This window comes from Musca domestica, unplaced genomic scaffold (genome assembly GCF_030504385.1).
Source record: "Musca domestica strain aabys unplaced genomic scaffold, Musca_domestica.polishedcontigs.V.1.1 18, whole genome shotgun sequence".
Taxonomy (NCBI): domain Eukaryota; kingdom Metazoa; phylum Arthropoda; class Insecta; order Diptera; family Muscidae; genus Musca; species Musca domestica.
The window spans coordinates 7,783,880-7,801,518 of NW_026712238.1; the positions used below are offsets into that span (position 1 = coordinate 7,783,880).

The 17,639-nt window shown below is 34.0% G+C and overlaps 1 protein-coding gene across 2 annotated transcripts in view; it reads right to left on the reverse strand.

The window, feature by feature from the left end:
* The window catches only part of LOC101900727 (uncharacterized), a 211,836-nt gene that overhangs the window by 47,566 nt on the left and 146,631 nt on the right, over positions 1–17,639 (reverse strand). The window contains exon 1 of one of the 2 annotated variants that reach the window (XM_059120899.1): positions 215–352. The exons of the other annotated variant lie outside the window; for it this stretch is intronic. The gene's annotated coding sequence lies outside the window, so the exon portion shown is untranslated. Of the gene's footprint in view, positions 1–214; positions 353–17,639 lie in introns of those variants that run through there. 2 annotated transcript variants of the gene reach the window in all.

Genomic DNA, 17,639 nt, shown 5'->3' on the forward strand with positions numbered 1-17,639 from the left:
GTTATAGTTTTCTGACGATCTAAACGATACACAGGTACAAATTAACATGATGCTGTTAAATGCAATTTCATAACAATTAATGCAACTCTTTAGATTCCGAAAAAATGACAATTTATTAAATAAATAATAAAACAGTGTAAAATTTTGCAAACTTTGTCACGGTCATTGCTAAACTTTTTTGCAAACGTTTTGTGGTGATAATTATTGGACTTACCTTAAAAATGCCGGCAGAGGACTCCAAATCGGGGGGTTTAGCCCAGAAAATTTTTCACATTTACACTCACTTTGAATTTAATTAATTATTGCAAAATTATTTTATATTTCTTTAAAAAAAACTCTTTTTTTAATTTACAATATTTTTGGCTTTAATTCAAATTTTATTCACACGCATTAATTGCAAGTAAAAAAAACACAAATAACAACAATTACAAAACGCATTCAACGAAGCGGGGCTAGAAAGAGACAGAGAAAACACTTAACACTTGCCAAATATTTGGGGTTAGTTAACAATTTTTACGTTTATTTTTTATTTGTTTAAAGTAAAGGCGGTAGCTGGTGAATTTTGGCCAACAAAGCTAGCGAATGGTTAATTAATTAAATTTCCAAATAAAATGGTGATCATGAACTTTAAATAAAACAAAATCAAAACACTTTAAAAACCATTTTATATTTTTTCTCGTCAAAATTCTAAACTTAAATTGTTTTAAACATAAATAATAACTTCAACAAACAAATAAATAGTCACAAAATGACAGTCTCAGTACATATCTTGAGAAAGATCGCCGCGTAACTGAAACTTGACAAAAAAAACAAATGTGAAATTGTTTTTCTTACTCTCTTCTTCCTCTTTGGCGTAATTTACAACGACGTCTCGTCTCGAGCCAAGTGCGGTGTACATCACATGTCACACAAAGTCACCACAAAAGAGAAAGAAATGAAATGGTGAACACAAGAGTGTGAGAGAGAGAGCAGGGGGAGTGAAAAGTGTACACAACAATTTCACTAAGGCTTAAAAGAAAACAACAACAACAATAAAAGTTTTTTTTAAGTTGTAGCAAAGAATGAGAGGATATGTGTGGGGAAATGTGTGGGGGGAGGGAGGTAGACATTTGTTGGCACACACATATCAAACCTGAACAAAATACACTTTATGAACCAAAAACATGTACGTGGTGTGTGCGTCCGACAATAAAAGAGTTATTTTTTTTAATTCGAGGTGAACAGAAAACAAAAGTGACGACGACCACAAAAGAAATTTCACCTAAACTTGTTACGGCCGATTGAAGAAGACCGGGCTGCCCAAGAGCGATGTGTATAAACAAATCGTCTTACTCAATAATAAGTAAATATTGATTTTTTGTTTTTGGGACTAGTGCACAATAATAAAATGTGTTAATAAATTTTTCGTACTCATAAATATTTGATAGTGAAACGAATAATAAAATCTGATATAACTGTAAATTCTCTGCAATATTTGACAACTTGTCAAATAACGATCCGATGAAATGGAGAGAAACATATTTTTATACCATCCGTCACATCGCTACAGAGGGTATATATCATTTGAAACGGCCTCATCGAAATAACGGTTTTAGACCAATTTGGTCCAAACTTAGTAGATGTTAATATTATTATCAAACTTTAATCGAGTTCGGAGATGGGCGATATTGGTCCCCTCCTTCTCGTGCCACCCCAACAAAACGTCTAAATTTTCACAGAAAATATTGGTTTCTTAGAAAGAGAATGGATTATCCGATTTTGCTCCAACTTTTAGATAAGGTGCGAAAATGAACAATATTGGTCCACTCCATCAAGTACTTCTCACATAAAGGGTCAAAATTATGAACAGTAATAACTCTTATAAAATGTGAAGTTAAAATCTGATTGTCTTCAAATTACGCAAATCCATGTATTTTTACGAGCACAAGACCTGGTGTGAAGATGGGCTATATCGGTCTACTTCTTCTGGTACCTCCCTCCCCACAACGGGTCAACATTTTGAATTGCCATGAAGCTCATAAAACGCAAAACGAAGATCCGATTCCTTTCTGACTCGAAATATCCCTATATTTCTATCAATACAAGATATGTTGTGAATATGGTAGATATTGAGAAACATTTAAATAAAGAAAACGGCCATAAAAAGCTCAAACTTCACACATCCCATTTTTTTTTTTTCAAATAACACAAGTTCTCCTGTGAAGTGCAATAAATCGGAACACCCATAGTGGTTCTAATTCTAATAGATTTTTGGAAATATAAGATCAAGTAAAAACTTGGAATAAATTGGTCATCTCTTTGGAATTTATCCAAGTATCCGATTCAGTCCAAACTTGGTACACCGTTATATTATTATCAAAGTTAGATCGAGTTCGAAGATAAACAATATCGGTCCACCCCTTCTGGTATCTCCCCCACAAAGGGTCAACATTTTCCATAATTATAACTCTTATAAAATGTGGAGTCCAAATGTCGTCAAATTTCGCACATCTCAATATTTTTAAGCTACCTCCTCCACAAAGGGTCAACATTTTGAATAATTATAACTCTTATAAAATTCGGAATAGGCTCCCGATTCTCTTGATTCACGCATCCCAATATGTTTATTAACAAAAAATCTGCTGTGAAGATGGGATATATCTCTCTACTCCTTGTGGTACCTCACCCACAACTGGTCAAAATTTCGGATAATTATATCCCTCATAAAATGCGAAATAAGCATCGGATTTATCCAAAACTTTACACATATTCCAAAATTTCTACTAACAGAAGATCTATTGCGAAACCCACACCTGGCCCACTACCATCCTCACAATGGGTCAACATTTTAAATAATAATGACTTTCATGCGATAAGAAACAGGCACCCGATTCTCTTGAAATTTCAAACATCCCAATATATCTATTAACAAAAGATCTGGTGAGAAAATGGAATACATCGGAAACACTTCTAGGCTGTATACATCTTGGATTTTTTTTTCAAAGAGCTTCCGACCAAATCTTAATCCCGAATTATCAAAAATATTTTCAAGACATTCTGGGCTGAATATAGGATGTGTTTGTTTCCTTCACAGGCTGTATATATACCGTGGAACTAAAAAAAATGATTTCTGGGAAAGCAAATGTAGTACAACTTTGACTCTAAAATCAGTTTTTTTACCCTACAACACTATGTGTTGGGGGAATTATAAGTTTGATTGGGCCAAAAATTATGTAACACCTCGAAATATTGGTTTCCCATATAGGAAAGTATATATGGATCTTCCTATCTCGCCGAGCTGAGTCGATCTAGATATGTATATCCGTCCGTCCGTCTGTCTGTCCGTCTGTACATGTTAATTTGTAATCACTCTACAGGTCGCAATTATGACCCGATCTTCACGAAATTAAGAATGAGGCTAGAGAATAAAATAGAACCCTATTAATTTTGGAGATGATCGCATAATATCTAGGGGTTGAAATGGACTAAAAACTGAAAATTTTCCTGATTTTGCATTTTCTCTACAGGTTGCAATTATAGACCAATCGACGCGGAATTTAGCATGATTCTAGAGCTTAGGGCTGGGCAAAAGCCTTCCAATTTTGATGGTCTTTGGGTAATATTTAGCAGGTGAAATAGACCTTTACATTTGTGTTAAATTAAAGTCAAATTTTCCATTAAACCGCGAATATTTTTAATCGCGGCGAAATCACAAATATATGAACAGGTCAATTCTGACCGTTACGTTGATGCCGATAGTAAATATATCGGATATATATAGCGAAATATATACAATGTATATATATACAAAGGAAGGGGATGTTAGCTAGAATGCTTATATCTTATATCTCAAGAATGGCTAGACCGATTTTGACAAAATTTGTCAATTCAGAATGTCCTCTTGGTATAAAGGATCAAAATCTAAAAAAATCGCATAAAATGATGCAATAATAATGTTAATATAGATTTTGTAGTATTTTGTGACATTTTTTAATTTGTTTTCATATTTTTATTGCATGTGATTTTTTCAATTTGACTTATAATATTAAAGTATACATTTTGCAATATTTTTTTACCTTACAACATAGGTTGGAGTTATTATATACAGATTTTAATTATCGACCGATCCTCACGAAAATTTTTACAAGGCTCAAATAGGCTAGGCCTATTGTTGAAATGGACCAACAACTAAAAATGTTCCTGATTTTGCAGCCGTTATAAAGGTCACAAATAGAAACCAAAGAACACAAAAACTCGCATGAAATTAGAATTTGAACAGCGGGTAGAATGGACCACTCCTTTTGTGTGAAAAAATACCAACATTACATACAGGCGATATCCGAAATACACAAAAGACGAACTTCTGGTTTTTTTATGCTGATTTCGATGACGAATATAGTCAATTATCGTAGACAAGCAAATCATACAGTGGGACCTCTTGCTTATGCAGATGATCGGAAAATATTTAGGTTTCAAATGAACCAACAACAGGAAAAATATCATGATCACAAAATTGGCTTAATCGACACGCCTTAGAAGGGAGTTAAGGACAGGGAAGAATTCTAGAATTTTTGGATGACCATTGGATTATATTTAGCTTTAAAATGGACCACAACAACTAACAGTGCGTAAATATTGGGCAAATGTCCCTGTTCAAAATACAAAGGGTAATATCTGGGCAGTGCTCCGTGACATCATTTCAAAAGCGAAATCTTCAAAAATGCATTTGGACATGGTCGGCCTTTGTTTACTTGTTTTATTTATGATTTTTTTATGTGATGATATTTTTCATATAGACTACTCATTTCTTTTGTTCAGCACTTCATAATGAAATGTAATCTAAAATATGTCTTCCTTTTACAATTTCCCCAAAAATAAATATTAGATTCAGAAGAGTCAAAAACGTCAATATTTTACTTTCATTTTTAATTTGGGATGTAATATTCTTAAAAACTATTACAGCTAGATATGTACAGTTTATTCTGAGACGGATTTCTAAATCGATGTTATTTGTTAATTTTATACATGAACCCCGAGGAAACATCAATAAAGAATTAGGATAAGTATACCCTACAACACTATGTGTTGGGGGTATTATAAGTTTGATTGCGCCAAAAATTATGTAACACCTCGAAATATTGGTTTCCCACATAGAAAAGTATATATGGATCTTCCTATCTCGCCGATCTGAGTCGATCTAGCTATGCACGTCCGTCCATCCGTCTGTCCATGTTAATTTTTTTATTACTCTACAGGTCGCAATTATGGCCCGATCTTCACCGAATATAGAAATAATTAAAGCCTATTGTTCTTAAGATGTACATTTAGGGGTTCAAATGGACTAAAAAATAAAATTTTTTCTAATTTTGTAGTCGCTCAGAGACTACATCGCATCAGAGAGTGAGTGAGAGAAGAGAGAAGTTAAGGACAGGGAAAAAGTCTAGCATTTTGGATAACTATTAGATTATATTTAACTATAAAATGAACCACAACTTTCGTTTGAAATTGTTTTGAATACAACACGACGCAGTGCGTAAATATTGGCCAAATTCTCCGGGTCAAAAACCTAAGGGTTTATTATTATTTCCATTTTTTTCGTTTTTTTGTTGTTTTTGTTTTTTTTTTTTTTTTTGCAAATTCGAAACAAAAATGTTCTAGATATATAATAGAAATTTGAATTTCTTTTCTTTAGTGACTTATCATAGTCAAAATCGATAAAGAAAATTTTTGTCTTTGAATTTTTTTGTTTTTTTTTTTTGTTTTTGACAAAATTGCGAAAAAACCCTGCCGGTGGTTTAACAATTTGACTGCGATTGAAAGTTAAAAATGTCGAGCAAAATAATCCTCGTATTGTTATCGATAATACTGCAAAATGAACGCATTCCAAGCAATCTGACTTTTTCAATGTGGAAACGGGGGCACTTCGTCTCCCCTATTTAGGTTACTATACGCTGTAAACATTCAAAGTGTCGATACACGTGTCCTCGTTTTATAGCTATTATTCCATAATTTTGGATAAAAATGTGATATTTTCCCTTTTTATTTTTAGTGATTTTGATTAACAACATTAATGTGTTCCCATTTGTATCTTGTCATGACAGTTTTGCCTTTATGCTAGTCGATATTAAATGAAGATGTCAATGTCATTTTTTTGACATTTTTGATTTGTTAACATATTAAGCTTAAAAAATTCGGGTGTGATTCATGTGGTATTTTCAATCTTCGTCAAATAACTTGAATATGACACAGATAAGACATCAGTAATAAATTCATCTGGGTCTGAGTGAAAGAGATGCGGCAAAATGATTTATTTGTTTGATGCCATAGTAAAAACATGAAATATAAAACAACAAAAGGGTGTAACATTTTCAAAATCTAATAATTATGAGTTAAATTTTAATTAACACTTAATATTGCTGCAGTATAATACATATAGATAAATATTGATTATTCATATTAAATATTAACCCAATTTCAAAATTGTTATTAGGGCGAATTAAGATTGTATTATGTTAAGCGTGCATTCAAAATATTACTATTTTCATAACTATTTAAATATATCTACCAAATGACAAATGTTATTGCGACGTGCCAGGTTTCGCCAATATTGGTTACTTCCTTCACTTTATATGAGTTATGTGATAATTTTTTGAAAAATCCCTGACTTCACAGATAGAAGTGTTTAAAATGGTAACACTTTGTGGGTGAGGTACCACAAGGACACCATATCTCGGGTTAGCAAAACTGTTTGTATGTGTAAAACTTGAAGACAGTTGGAAGCTTGTTTCGCTTTCTTTGAGAGTTGTGAACCCTATGTGGTGGAGGTACTAGAAGAAATGGTCCGATCTCTACCATCTTTATTACAGATCATATGTTGATGGAAATATTGAGATGTTCACTTTTTATGAGCTTCATGGATATTCACATTTTTGACCCTTTGTGGGGGCGGTACCAGAAGGAGTGGACCGATATATACCATCTTTACACCAGACCTTGAGTTAATAAAAAAATTGTGATGTCGAAAATATGAAGAAACTCCGATGCTTATTTCAGATTTTATAAGCGCTTTGGTAACTCAAAACTTTGACCCTTTGTGGGGAAGAAGGAGGTACCAGAAAGAATGTTCTCATCTCTACTATCTTTATATAAAAATTTTATGTTGTTAGAAATATTGAGATGTGCCAAGTCTGAATGGAATCGGATGTTGATTTCGCATTTTATGTGCTCAATGGATATTCAAAATTTAGACCTTTTGTGCGGGAGGTACCAGAAAGAGTGGATCGATTATATCTTCACACCAGACCTTGGGTTAAAAAAAAAATTGTGATGTGTGTAATTAGAACATAATCGGACTCCTACATCACATTTTTTAAGAGTTAAATTATTCAAAATTTTGGCCCCTGGGGGAGCTGCTTGGTGGAGTGGAGCGATAATGTCCATTTTCATGCCTGACCTAGCACTAATGCAAATATAAGGATTTGAAAAGTTGGAGCAAAATCGGATTATTCTATCTCTTTCTGTGAGTTTTTATACCCTCCACCTTAGTGTGGAGGGTAGATTAAATTTGTCATTCCGTTTGTAATACCTCGAAATATACATCTTAGACCCCACAAAGTTTATATATACTTGATCAGCATTAAATTCTATGTCGATTTAGCGATGTCCGCCCGTCTGTGCAAATCATTTTAGCTTCGGAACGAAATGAAGTAGATTGATAAAATTTTACTCAAATGTATATTATGTCTGCAGGACTTTTGGTATGGGCCAGGTAGGTCCACATCTTCTCGTAGCCCCCATGTAACGGTGCCTCCCGATATTCGCTTCTTTGTTGATTTTAGCGACATTATCACCACAATTGTTTCAAATTTGGTATTTCAAGTTCATAATGGACACTGCAACCTATGACTGAAAATTATCTGTGTAAGTCCACATTTTCGTATAGTCCCCATATAACGGTACCTCCCGATATTCTGTATTTTGATGATTTTAGCGACATTATTCACCGGAATTGTATGAAATTTGGTATTTGAAGTTCGCAATGGAAACTACAGCCTAGGACAGAAAATTGTCTGTGCAGGTCCACGCCTTCGTATAGCCCGATATTCGGTATTTTAGTGATTATAGCTACATTTTCACCGATTTTTTCTCTCATTTGAATAATGTAATGGCTTATGACAAAAGTTACCTATGCAGGTCCATGTCGTCGCATAGATTCTAATATAACAGCTACATTATGTATTTTTAAGATTTTAACAGAATTTTTAACTGCCGACCTCTTGTGGGGGAAGTATTAGAAGGAGTGTGCCGATATGTTCCAGACAATCGAACTCTTAGATCACATTTTAATTATTCAAAATGTTGACCCTTTGTGAAGGAGTGGACCAATATTACCCATCTCCGAACTCGATCTAAGTTTAACAATAATATTACTCTGTACCAAGGTTAGACCAATTCGGGTACCCCCTTCGAGAGTTATTGTGCGCGCCAGCCAGACGGACGGACACCTCTAAATTAAAACGGATTTGGGTCAAATAGACCTAGGGTCTAAAATCTTTATTTCGATGAGGCACGTTTTGGTCGTATATACCCTCAAATGACAAATAACGATGCAAAATATTTCACATGAAGGACGTTAATTTAACGGACATTGCGATTTAACATTCCACAGAGTACCGCGAAAAAAATCCATTAAATCGCCGAAGAGTTGCAAAAAAATTAACACATAAATAATCTTTAATCTACAAAACGTCAGATATAATTATTTTTGTTTGAACCAAAAAAACAAAAACAGAAAAAAACTGTTATACCACACTGACGACATTAATAACCAAACTTCATACGTTTTGAGCGTGGGAAAACAAAAGACTTAAGACACAAACCCTCCTAGCAAAATAAGACGTGATCTATTTTTTTTCTTTCTCGTTCATCTTGCACAGTCATGACAAGTGACATTATAATAATAAAAACGGATTAAAGCAGATTTTAGGTTAAGCATTAATAATTTAAAATAAAAAACATAAATGAACGTTGAAAACATCACAATGGTATGGAGAGTACGTGTTGGAATATGGATTAATTAAATGATTTCAAATAGGAACAAGGTCTTGAAAACTTTCAAATTTTTATTTATTTGTTATTTATTAATTAATAAAAATATATTTCTTGCAGAAATGGAATAAAGTTGAGCATCAATAAAAATTAAATTTATTAATAAATTTGATTAAGAATTTATAGTTTCATATATTCTATCCCATCCCCAATAGGGAGGAGGTACATTAAATTTGTCATTCCGTTTATAATACCTGTAAATATTCGTCGAAGACCCCATAAAGTATATATATATTTATTATCAGCATACAATTTAAAATCGATTTTAATGACATCCCTCGGTATGTCCATCTGGATGGTTGACATTAAAAATCAGGCAAAATTGTCCACGGTTTTGTATAGCCCCATAAATCGAGACCTTCCGCTTTTCGATATTTTTAATGATTTTAGCCACTTTTTTCCAAGAAATTGTTTCAAATTTTGTAATTAGAATTAGCTAACTGTTTATAGAGGAGCACATTTTTCTATAGCCCCCATATTCGAAATTTTCGGTATTTTGAGGGTATGTACAATCCTCACAACTTATTTTGGGTTAGCAAAAATGTTTGTATGTGTGAAATTTGAAGAGAATTAGATGCTTATTTCGCTTTCTTTGAGCGTTTTTTTTTTTCAAAATCCTGAACCCTATGTGGGGAAGGTACCAGAAGAAATGGTGCGATCTCTACTATCCTTATAACAGATCTTGTGTTGATGGGAATCGGAATTTTCGGTATTTTGAGGGTTTAGGCAACAAATTTGAGGAAAAAGATTTGTTTGAAATTAGGTATTTGTATTTCTCAAAACTTTTTCAATGTTGGTCCACGGTATATAAAAGCGAAATGGACATAATGGGCCTTCTAACATATTGTAGTGTTGTAGGGTATAACATAGTCGGCCCCGCACGACTATAGCCTTTTCTTACTTGTTTTTTTAGTTTTTTTTTTTTTTGGTCAAGTTCAACCCCTAAATATTTTTTTAAACCATGAAAACCAGGCCATAATTGCGACCTGTAGCGTGATTACAAATTAATATGAACAGATTGACGGATCCACATAGCTTGATCGACTCAAATCGGTGAGATAGGAATTTCCATATATACTTTCCTATGTGGGAAACCAATATTTCGTGGTGTTACATAATTTTTGGCCCAATCAAACTTATAATACACCAACACATAGTATTGTAGGGTATAATAAGCATAGGTTACAGTTTAGTACTGGGCTGAAGCATATTATAACTTTTGTGTAAGAAATAAGAAATTTTTCACAAAACCGTGATAACTTTTATAACTCAAGAACGAAAGTGGCAAGAAAAGATGGCGATAAAAATGTGAATATTTGTTGTATTATTGTGTGTACCCACAACCATATGGCTAGAGAGGGTATCATTTGATACCGCCAAATTGTGCCTAATCGAAATAAAAGTTTTAGACCCAAGGTCTCTTTTGACCAAATCCGTTTCAGGATATTTGAAGAGGGTCTAGCGATGTCCGTCCGTTTGTATGTCTTATTACTGCTCTGAAAGGGAGTATGCGATTTGGTGCAAACTTGGTACATCGTAACTTATTATCAAAATTAGATCAAGTTCGAATATGGTCAATATCACTCGTCCACTCTTTCTGATACCTTCCCCAAAAAAGGTCTAAGTTTTCAAAAATATATTTTCTGCACAGAAAAAGAAACAACAATCCGATTTTGTTCCAACTTTGCAAATCCTAATATTTGCGCCAGTGCTAAGTCAGGTGCGAAAATGGACAATATCGGTGCACTCTATAAAGTACTTCCCCACAAAGGGTCAAAATTTTGAATAATTACAACTCTTATAAAATGTGATGTAAGAGTCCGATAGTCTTCAAATTTCACATATCCCAAAATTTTTATTAACCCTTAACTGGTGTTAAGAGGGAATATATCCATCGGTCCACTCCTTTCGGTACCTCCCCCACAAAAGGTCAAAATTTTCAAAAAAATATGTATAAAATATATTTTTTTCACAGAAAGAGAAACGATTACCCGATTTTGCTCTAACTTTGCAAATCCTAATATTTGCGTCAGTGCTAGGTCAGATGCTAAAATGGACAGTACCGGTCCACTCCATCAAGTACCTCCCCCACAAAGGATTGACATTTTCAATAATTATACGTCTTATAAAATGTGATGTAAGGATCAGAAGGACTTCAAATTTCACATATTCTAATATTTTTATAAACCCAAGATTTGGTGTTAACATAGAATTTATCGGTCCACTTTTTCTGGTACCTCCCCCACAGACTCTCAAAAGTTTGAATATCCATGAAGTTCATAAAAAGCGGAATCAACATGCGATTCCATTCCAGACATGGTACATCTCAATATTTTCTTCAACACAAGATCTGTTATAAAGATGGTAGAGATCGGACCATTTCTTTTGCTACCTGTCCCACATAAGGTTCAAAATTTTGAAAAACAAATCGATCAAAGAAAGCGAAATAAGCACCCAAGTCTCTTCAACTTTCACACATACAAACATTTTTACTAGCCCAAGATCTGTTGTGAAGATCATAGATATCTCCGAACCCCTTCTGGTATCTCACCCACAAAGGTACAACATTTTAAATACTTTTATCTGTCATAAATTGCGAAACAACTCAGCGATTCTTTACAGCTTGCTTTATCTAAATATATGTCTCTCATCCAGAATGCTGAGATGAATATGGAATTTATGATTTCCCATAAATTGAATATAAATGTTCGATTTTCTTATATATATATAATAATATTTATATCATATTTATTTAGTCCGATACAAAATGGACAATATTGACCCATTCATTCCAAACCCACTCCATAGGGGGCCAAGAGTTTGAAATTTCATAACAGAAGTCAAAATATTTTAAAATAATCGAACATTGGCTTAGGGTATACATCTGTCAGCAAAACCGACCGATACTTTTTTACTTGTCTAATGTGAAAATGGAATATATTAGTTTACTCCTTCTGGTATCTCCCCATCAAAGGGTCAAAATTTTGAATATCCATGAAGTTCATAAAACACGAAATTAACATCCGATTCCATTCAGACTTGGCACATCTCAATATTTCTATCAACACAAGATCTGTTATAAAGATTGTAGAGATTCGACCACTTCTTCTGGTACCTCCCCCATATTTTGAATGACCAAATTGATTATAAAATCCGAAATAAGCATCCGGTTCTCCTCATATTTTACACATCTCATTATTTTTATTAACACAAAATCTGCTGTGAAGAGGGGATATACCTCTCCATAAAGGGTCAAAATTTTAAATATCCATGAAGCTCATAAAATGCCCGAAATTTCCCAATATTTCCATCAACACAAAATCTGTTATATATATGGTATATATCGGTCCACTCTTTCTGGTATCTACCTCACAATTGGTAAAAATTTTGAATTATCCATTAAGCTCATAAAACACGAAATTATCTGATTCCATTCAGACTTGGCACATCTCAAGATTTCTATCAGCACAAGATCTGTTAGATGGTAGAGATCGGACCATTTCTTCAGGTCCTCCCTCACATGTGGCTCAAGATTTTGAGAAACAAAACGCTCAAAGAAAGAATAAAAATAGGCATCCAACTCTCTACAATTTTCACACATACAAACATTTTGTTAACACAAACACGCAACCCTTTCTGGTACTTCAGCTACAAAATGTTCACAATATTTAAAACTTTTATATAAAAATAATACAGAAGCATGAGATGATTATGGAATATATGATTTCGCATAAAATTGAATATAAATGTTCGACTTTCTTCTAATTTTGGTCATAACAATATTTTTATCTGTGTTATATGAAGTTTGAAAATGGGAGATTGCTACACAAAAGTGGAACTCCCCATATGTACATTGATTACAATTTCGCTAACGTAGAATATTACACAAATCACAGAGGTGGATATCTCATCAAGCCTTTAATTCAACACCTTTAAATTATTTGAATTATTTTTTTCATTTAATTCCTAAACAAAACAACTAATTTAGACACCTTTTTACAATCTCCCAAAGATCTTCGAAAATAAAACAATTTTTTCAACCAAAGGTCATAGATGAAATTAAATCTTTGTAAAAGTAAGTAGCGGCAAATTTGTAAATAGCCAATTTCAAGTTTAATTTATTACACAAGCAAAAAAAAAATACAAAAAAAAAGAGGGCTGCCGGCTAATCGTATCTATGGGACCCATATCATATGATATAATCGCTACGCAATGCATCCACTAAAAACGGATGGTAAAAAATAAGCTATGCAATGAAAACAACTAACGTTCCAACATACCTATATACATACATACGTAAGTATGAATGAATAAATGTATGTATGTTTTTCTATTTTTTTTTTTACATAAAACGACCTAAGAAAGTTATGTCATATCTCAGCCAACCAACCAACCATTCAATTCAAACATTTTTCAATTCCTTCTCCAGACAAACAAAACTCGACAACACACACACACTAACACAGAGAGACCGGAGAACACTGGTGGACGACGTTGATGATGTTACTTCAAATCCAATATGGAAGTCAGAGCAACTATAAAATGCACTTGAATATTTAAATAAGCGTAACGAAGCGAATGTCTATGTGAAATAATGTAGCAGACCCAAAATACCATTTACAAGCTCCCAATGAGCTAGCTGATGATTTTATGTTGTTGTTATTGTTGACTGAACTATGCACTGTTACATCTTCGCTTACAACCATTACTCCATTAGCTATTCGTGGTCACAAAAAAGGAAATGAACATTTATTTACAGCAGAACGATCAGACATTTCCGTAGGAGGTTTTGGCCAAGATATGCGGACATGAACGTTTAATTTGTTGCTGGCAAAAATTTTGCAAATTGCGGGCTCATCTTCAGACTGTATGTCATGTTAGTCGTCGATAAAGTCATAATACATAAATATAGATTATTAGCGAAGAATGTACAGTGGATATGAAAAACGAAAAAAAAACCCAAAAAAACGAAGGCTAGAATTGGTCCAAGGCTAATTTTCTTGTACTGTACCCAAGCGTTCATGGGAAGTTTCGAGGAAATGGACTTATATTTTATTATATATTTATGTATAAAAAATATGTCACCAATTCTTGAAGCCACCTTCAGCATTAAAAATATTCACAATAGAAAGGATATTTCGGAAATTTTTACCCACAAGTTCGGGAAGCGTGTTAAAAAGTATCAGATTTTTACCTTCAGCTAATGGTCGATTATTTAAATATATTTCGACTTCTGTTATGATTATACAAATATTCAACCCTCTATAGAATAGGTTCCGAAGGAATGGGCCAATAGATATAAATACTGAGACGTGCCAGGTTTGGACTATATTAAAAATTTCAAAATGTGCGTAAAGTACCATATTTAGTCAACCGAAGTATTCCATTTTCATACTTCATCTAATACAGAAAAAAAATATTGAAAAACAATCGAGCATTTAGATCCAATTTTATGCGAAATCATACATTCCGTATTAATCTCAGGCTTCTTTAAGAGTTTTGTTTTTCAAAATATCGAACCCATTGTGAGCGAGGTACCAGATACCGATACCTACCACCTTTATAATAGGTCTTGTACTGGTAGAAATATTGAGATATACCAAGTATGAATGGAATTGGATATTAATTTCGCGTTTTATGACCTTCATGGATATTGAAAATATTGACCCTTTTGTGGGGGAGGTATTAGATGGAGTGGACCGATATATCCCATCTTCACAGCAGACCATGGATTAATAAAAATATTTTGATGTGTGAAATATTAAGAGAAACGGATGCTTATTTCAGATTTTATAGTCATTTTTGGGGAGGTACCAGAAGAAGTGATCGGACCTCTACCATCTTTATAACAGATCTGGTGTTGATGAAAATATTAAGATGTACCAAGTCTGAATGGTATCGAATGTTAATTTCGCATTTTATGAGCTTAATGGGTATTCAAAATTTTGAACTTTTGTGGGGGAGGTACCAGAAGGAGTGGACCAATATATTCCATCTTCACACCAGACCCTGGGTTAGTAAAAATATTGTGATGCTTGTATTTTAAAATAATCAGACTCTTACATCATATTTTATACGAGTTACAATTATTCAAAATTTTGACCCTTTGAGGGTAGGTACTTGTTAGAGTTGACAGATATTATCCGAATATATATAACCGAATATTATTGTTAGAATTGTATATTGCGGCTTTGGTGGGCAATATATGTGAAATCGGTTGAAGATACATGGTAGGATGTAAAAGATTATCACTAATTCTAATAGAGCTTGTTTTTGGGCCAAGCAAAATATATTATGGGATTTTCTGAAGACAGGAGAAGTTTCTTTAAGGCCTTTAGAAGGTAAAAATCTTCCCAAGTCTTTAAGAGGATCTTAAAAAATCTTTTAGAAACAAAGACCTTAAAAAAGTTTTCTTGGACAGCTTTTTTAAAGGATTTTTATAAGCAAAGGACCTCTTAAAGGTGCTCTAGAAGCAGAAGACCCTTAAGATGTTTATAAGGCCTTTAGAAGGGAAAAATCTTTCAAAGTCTTCTAGAGGATCTTCAAAAATCTTTTAGGGATGGAAGACCTTTAAAATATTTTCTTGAACAGGAGTCCTTTAAAAGACTGTTTTCCCGGTCAGAAGACATCCACAAGTTCTTATTAACATGGAAGACCTTTTTTAGGATCCCAAAATCTCATTGAGACCCTATGACAACAAAAGTCCTTTCAAATGACACCACAGAACCGTTTAAAGGTCGTCTGTACCTAGAGCTCTTTGAAAGGCACTATTCTTTTAGTTTTCTTAATATAGAGGACATTTTAATAATCTTAAGAGGTAGAAAACCTTTAAAAGTTCCTCGTAAAGCAGAAGACTAGTGATAGAAAACTGTTACTCTTTAAAAGATCTTCATGAGACAGAAGTATTCTAGAAAGAAAAAACAAAAAATGGTCATAGAGACAAATAGTTCGAAAGGTCTTATAGAAACATAACATAACATAACTTTAAAAAGCCTTCAAAAACCACGGGATTTTTTAGGCGTCTTCCTGACTCAAATTACCTTTTTAATATTTTAAAAATGGAGAAAAGATAATTATATAGAAATAAGTTCTTTAATAGCTTTCCTTTAGGAGAACTACAGGGTGAGATGAAAAAACTGCAACCAACTTCAGACTTCTGTCATTTCTAAGCCAGTCGTCCGAAAGCTGTTAAAATTATTCCAGTGATAGCTCATTATATTGTCCAGCACTCCATCATTTAAATGTGAATAAGTCTTTTGTGTCTCCTACCATCGCTCGTGATACTGATAGCGTAGCCCGACGTCAAAGAAGTGGACGGAAGAAAGCAGCAACATCAGCAGAAATGGTTTGAAAAGTAAAAAAGCGACTTGATCGAAACCTGCGTCGCAGTGGCCGAAAAATGGCTCGTGAGCTGAACATATCGCAATATTCGATTCGGCAAATGTTGAAAATGAGCTCGGGATAAAGCCATTGAAAAAGTGCAAGAACTTATACCGCAACAGAAAGAAAATATACCCAAAAGAGCTAAAGAGTTGCTCCGCTTGGCCGAAAGTGGTGAACTGCCGAATTTGGATTTCTCCGCTCCGATGAGAAAACATTCGTTGTCCAGCAGTTTGTTTACCTGCCAAAGAGGTCAGCTGAAATGTGCACTTTCGGTTGGCCACCAGAACTCAAGCGGCGGCCATGGTGATGGTGTGGGCCGCCCTAACAGCCGATGGTCGCTCTCCGCTCGTATTAATCGGCCTTGGCATCAGAATAAATGTCTAATGTTATCGCGAAAATATTCTGGGCACGCAGTCATTTTGGCCGCAGTCATTGGACATTTCAACAGGACGCCACCAAGCGCCACCCAAGAATGGTTACAAAATGAGGTTGCTCGCTTCATTTCCAGCGCACAGTGACCACCAAATTCTCTGGATACCAATCCGTTGGACTATTGTGTCTGGAGTATTTTGGAAAGCAAGGTTGGTACTAAAAAATACCAAAGTGTCGATCACCTCAAGAAAGCGCTTTGCGGGGAATAGGCCAAAATATCGCAGAGCAAAATTCGGGCAGCGTGTGAGGGTTTCATTGGCCGTTTGAAGGTCATAATTCGTACCAAAGGTGATCAATTCGAACAAATCTAAACTTATTCTAAAATTTGATGCTATTTCAGACATTTTTTGCTTTAATTCAATAAAATTTAAAATTGACTTTGTTGCAGTTTTTTATGTCACCCTGTAATGCATAATAAAATATTTCTATCGGCACTATGTATAGAGAGAAGATGGGCCATATAGATCGACTCCTTTTTAGTAACTCGCCTCAAAATCCCAAGATCTCGAAAGAATATTAGGCTGATAATAATCGTCAAGAGTATCCAATTTTGGATGACGTAATATATACATCAGACTAAGATTAGGTCCAAAAATGTGTAACATAGGATCACTCAAAATTTTAAAGGATCATAATTCTCGTAAAATTTGGAATGTTAGTCCGATTGTCTACATTGCTTGCAATATAAGATCTGGTTTCAGCCCATATGCTGGGGAATCCTATTAAAATCTATCGAG